Source organism: Candoia aspera, chromosome 4 (assembly GCF_035149785.1).
Source record: "Candoia aspera isolate rCanAsp1 chromosome 4, rCanAsp1.hap2, whole genome shotgun sequence".
In the NCBI taxonomy this organism is placed as follows: Eukaryota; Metazoa; Chordata; class Lepidosauria; order Squamata; family Boidae; genus Candoia; species Candoia aspera.
The window spans coordinates 107875874-107881873 of NC_086156.1; positions in this window are offsets into that span (position 1 = coordinate 107875874).

Consider the following 6000-nt stretch of genomic DNA (forward strand, 5'->3'; position numbering starts at 1 on the left):
TCATGATAATACTTATTAGAAAGATCCCAGAATCATGACATTTTTGAGTCAGGAAGATGAGAAATTCATGAGATAGGAAACATATCACCAAAGTGCTGTCTCTTTTTGCTTGATGAGCAGTACTGCACTTGCATATGACATGTTGTAAAATTGTGATTTTTAAGGAAACTTCTTTTCGTATCCCACTGAAAACCAGAGTCTGGGTTAAATAAACATACAGTGCACTTTTTTGCCTTTGTTCTTCTTTCATCCCTCCATTTAGATCGCATATGGAACAGCTCCATTGATAAATAATGAAACAGCAAGACTGTCAAATGGATGTTCCCAGATGAGATCCACCAACTTAAAGGAATCCTACACTTACTGTTTCATTTTTGATGGACCTGGGTTGGATGGATTTCTCTGTACGAGGAAGAGAGAGAGAGGTTCATTCAAAAGAGTCTGTCCACGCTTTCAGAAAAAGGAATCTGCTTTGATTTTATAGAATGTATCCCGCAAATGATGTATGGTAATGAGGCTGCTGAAATGGTGGAAAAGGCAGATAAATTACACAAAGTGATCATGTGGAGTACAAAATTTGGGAAAGTCATCATGTCATGTACACAGTCCCAGAGTAGGAGGTTTTCTTGTTTAGTTTTTGTTTTTTTCACTTGATATGAAGTATAATTTACAAATACTTTTAAATGCTATTTAGATGTACTTGGTATTGTGAAATGATAAAAAAGTTAAAAATCTATTCATTTTTTTCCAATGTTATTTCAATTTTGAGATCATTTGTGCAGTACCAGATAGAATTTGAAATTTCTTTAAATATAGAAACACTTTAAAATATATAACAAATGAACCTTAGAAAGCATTTTTATGTATAAAATGGCATGTACAGGAACTTATTAAATTCATTATATTTGACAATTTTGAATGTAAAACCTTGAAAGCTACTTTGTCACTCAGTAGTATTATGATTCTTCACCAGCTTAATTTTGGAGAAACTAAGACTGAAATGGAATAAAAAGAGAGATGACAACAAACCTTGTGAAAATATGAATAGTGTTATTTCAAGTAGAAAGCAAATTTCAAGATTTCAAATAGAGAGTCAATGAATTGCATAAAGGAATTTTATGTTTTAATTGGTCTTAATTGGTTTTTTTTTTCTTCCAAAGGTAAACACTTCATTGGAAGGAAAATCCATCTTGGCCAAGAATTTTCTATGTTGGAGAATTTTACCTTCTCTACCTTTTATGCCAGCAAACTAAATACGCAGTTTCTAAAATGCTCAGTTGATCAAAGCAAAGTGATCAGCCAGATATCTGTCTTTCTGAATTTTCTGTTGGAATTCTCACCTGACATTTTCTCAACTAAATATATATATATATATATATATATATATATATATATATATATATATATATATATATATATATAAAGCAATAGAGTAGAAAATGCATGTGATAGAGAACACAATTCTTCTCCTATTTTAAATATTGTAGATTGAAACAACATTTTACTTTCCTTTGATTACAGGCCAAACTGAAAGAACTGAGATTTGTCCATACAATTCAAGGAATCCAGTTATGATTTCTATTTTGTTTGTTTCTTCCCTCAGCTCCACCATTTTCTGCAGCAAGTCTCCTTTAACAACAGTGCTGCTGAACAGATTTCTTTTAGCCCAACAGGGGAATTAGAAACTGGATTTGATATTTTCAATTGGGTCACATTCCCAAACAAGTCCTTTCTGAGAGTCCAAATTTGAAAAATTGACCCCATGGCTCCTCCAGACAAGATCCTCACCATTTCTGCCAAGGATGCCATTTGGCCCCATATATTTAATGAGGTGTATCTCCTTTTTCACTTGTTATGAAATCATTTAGCCACTGATCCATGTCAAGAAAAGATAAAACAAAAACAAAAACCGAACAACACTTGGGTTAGAGAATTTAGCAGCTTCAGACTAATTATTTTTCTCCGTGTTATGAACATAAACTACTAAAGTAAAAGAGGTGGTTTATGGTTTCAGTACCCACAATATTTAGTTAGTTCGAATGCACAGCTATCTTACTATGCAGGCTGTGTTTCAAACTCATTAGCAAAGGAATGACAACCAAGGAATGTATATAGCTTAACAGAAGCAAACCATTTATTGAAACAGAATGAAAATATTTTAAGAAATTCCATACACATGGTTCATTATTTCATCTCCTTAGAGTTAATTTTTTAATTGTCTCCCCTGAAATAGATGAAATAGGTAGCTCTTTGTTTGAAATATAAAACTAAAAGTGTTTTTGCTGAAGATTCTGTCTGTCTGTCTAGCTAACTAATCATGTTAATATAAATGGAGTAATATTTAACTCCACTTTATTTATTTGGTCAATGACCAGCAAAGTTTAAAAGGACAAAAAGAAAGAAATACAACAATATACTACCAATGAATATAATAGATCACAGAAAAATAAAGAATTCACTCCTCTATTACTATGTCAATACATTTTTACCAATATTAAAACATTAATAAGTATAAAATAAAATAAAAATATGTACCCCCTAACAATTTATTAATTAATATATTTCAATTTAGAAGTAATATTTTAAACAAGACTAATTACTTCTTTAGCTGATTTTGTCTTCATAGTGGCAAAACAGTATTTGGCTACTTCATACGTTATGAATGGTGTTAGAGCCTGAAGATGTTTCATATAAAAATTATCTGGATTCCCAGGGAATTTTATCTATTGGGGCAAAATGTAGATTGACCTGAAACCCTATAAAACTTAGGTGTGAGATGGTTTCAACTGCCTCTTCGCCACATGGGCAGATATGCTCAGCTATAGGGATGTTCTATACCTGCCTTGAGGAAGTGCATTTAAAAAGGGGTGGGGAGGCAAATATTTAAAAATAAATAAATAAAACATATACCAACCAATGAGGGAAAGAATATGATACAGGAAACTGCTTTTGGGCCTGATGCCACAGTTCTACGAGAGAACTCTGAAGTTGATTTATAAATGGCATCATACCCCAGTTTATCTCAATAATCAGAACCAGATTGTGGACAAAAAGGAACTCTTTTTGGTGGTTGTGCCCAAAAGTATTCATCTTTGGGAAAGAGCTGTATGAGGCTGTGTGATCTAGTGGTTTTCAATCTGCCTCAAGCTTCAAAAAAACAACAAATCCCAGAAAACTTAGTTACTCTCCTAGTAGCGCCCTGATTGAAAATAGCTCAGTTTGGGAAATCAGACTGCTGCCATGAAAAGTTCGCAAAAGTTAAAATAAAATATGGTATTCAGTATTGATGGAAAAGTAAAACCTGTACAATGTCAGTAGCACCATTTCATAAATTTTATTAGAAAAGACATTAAAGATAAGAGCCTTCTGTCATTCAATACATTGATTTCATGGTAGTCTTTTTTTAACTATCATTAATTATGAATTGTTTCATATATTTATTTGACATCAACTTTACCACATAGTACCAAGCATAGAAAGAGCTCTTTGGAAGCGTAGGAACGCAGCCACCCTCTGTGGGTGGGTGGGGGGGAAGTGTCTTAAGGAAAGCGTGTTTCAAGGGATCCAGAGTTGAAAGCTTTATTTAAAAAAATAAATTTAAAAATTTAAAAAAAGCTCTCCCACAGGAGCTTCTGGCACTGATTTCCTTGGATCAGGTCTTTAGAATACCACCTTTGGCACAATCAATCCATTAGTGTAATAGGTGTGAGATAAGGAGCAGTTAAGGCAGTGATCCTCAACTTCAGCAAGATGAAGAGGTGTGGACTTCAACTCCCAACTTCAGCATACTGGCTGGGGAATTCTGGGAGTTGAAGTCCACACCTCTTCACCTTGCTGATCTTTGAGGAAGACTGAGTTAAGGGATTCAGTAGTGAATTTAAAACAGAAGAAAACTGGAAATTGGAACACCAAGGTTTGGGTTAGGATATGAAGAGTTTGTGTATGTGTAACTGATGAGATGAACATTCCCAAAACATAAATTCCTCATGAGAAAGAATTATGATTTTATTTATTAACAGACATTGCCTCTTTCCATCTGTATAGAGAAATGTCATTTTGGCTATAGCAGGATAAAAGTGGAAGTGAAATTATCTTGCTGCTATGACTGTAGACGGTGTCCAGAAGGGAAGATAGCTGACCAAATGGGTAAGCAAAGGAATAGATTGAATATATCAGTGATTTAATAAATATAAATGGGGCCTGACTTTTTAATCACTATTGTATACTTTAGCAATGAAAAACCTGAACTACGTGTTCATAGTTCAGTGAGGTATTTGATGCTGCAACCAATCAGTTCACACTAAATAGCATAATCATCCTTGAGGATCAAGGGGTTTCTCAGATTGGAATTGTCTCTTCTGATGTTTCTGTGAAGAATTATAAACAGATTTGGAGGAAACCAATGCTTGTTAGTATACAATCCAGATTTAAAGATAGCTGTATAACTCAGGGCATGTTGAAACTAGACAATGCAGCACATTGTATATTTAATTATATATTATTTTAAGACAAAGTAATATGAAATATAACAGGGACACGGTGGCGCTGTGGGTTAAACTGCTGAGCTGCTGAGCTTGCCGATCAGAAGGTCAGTGGTTCAAATCTGTGTGACGGGGTGAGCTCCTGTTGCTAGCATGCAAATGTGAGTAGATTAATAGGTACCACTTCGGTGGGCAGGTAACAGTGTTCTGTTTAGTCATGCTGGCCACATGACCACGGAAGTGTCTACGGACAAACGCCAGCTCTTCGGCTTTGAAACGGAGATGAGCACCGCCCCCTAGAGTCAGACACGACTGGACTTAATGTCAAGGGAAACCTTTACCTTTACCCCTAATATGAAATTTAAGACAAATTAAGACAAAGTAATATGAAACCCCATGTAAGACATAGTCCCTTAGTGGATCCAGTCTGTGATTAATTCTTCATGCTTAAAACCAACAGTGGTTCTGTCAAAAGTTTTGCTTTATTTTACCCATAGACTTAGGTTATTGTTTCCCAAGTCAAGAGGATCAATATCTGAACAAGGATCAGGATAATTGCCTTCCAAAAATCATAAATTACTTGGCTTTCCAAGAGACACTGGGCATTTCCTTGGTAATGATTGCAGTCTCCTTTCCTGCCATCTCAGCTGTGGTGCTCGGGATCTTAATTAAACAGCAGGAAACTCCCATTGTCAAAGCCAACAACCGGAACCTCACCTACATTCTTCTTGTTGCTCTCCTCCTCTCCTTCCTTTGGACTTTGCTCTTCATTGGTGTCATGTCCCCCGTTGCGATGTATACATATATCACAATGGGGAACATGCCTTTCCGGTGAAGGGAAAGTGCTAATCCCATAAGCACTGAAAGACAATACAGATAAAGGACAAAGGTGCCATTCCTTTGCCCTGACCCGGGAAACCATCATCCTATCTCCCTGACATCTCTGCATTACCACGGGGGACACACCTGCTCCGGACACAGGAAGAGGACAGAGGTAATTAGCGCTAATCCCCCTGATTGCCCATTGAGACTCTGGGTTCACCATCGGTCAGAACTGTGGGACAATGGGGGGTGGGGAAGGATCAGGTCCACACTGCAGGTATTTACCAGCTACCTCGCATGCCATGTGCTCATTTCCGTCTTTCTCCATGTCTGCATTCTATTCTTAATAAACCAGATATCCTTAGCCCTGGCTGGTGAGTCTGTGTTTTTTCTGAATAAGGTAACTATCACATAAAGACGGGAATCATTTTTTTTTTCCACTAGCACCATTCCAGATTCCGTCTGTGAGGGATCAAAGCTGGCGATGGAAAGACTCAACCCATGAAGAGGTGGCTACCAGAGGACTGGCGACGGGGCACCCGACTCCATGGCATGGGCGATCGGTGAGAACACTATTCCCAGATGGTAGGAAATCCAGGAGGGTTCGAGATCAAGCTCGGAGGAGGAGGAGGCCGGAAGGAGCAGGATACCTGAAGCCACCAGAGAGTCGCAGGGTGAGTGGGTCACCCTGGATGAA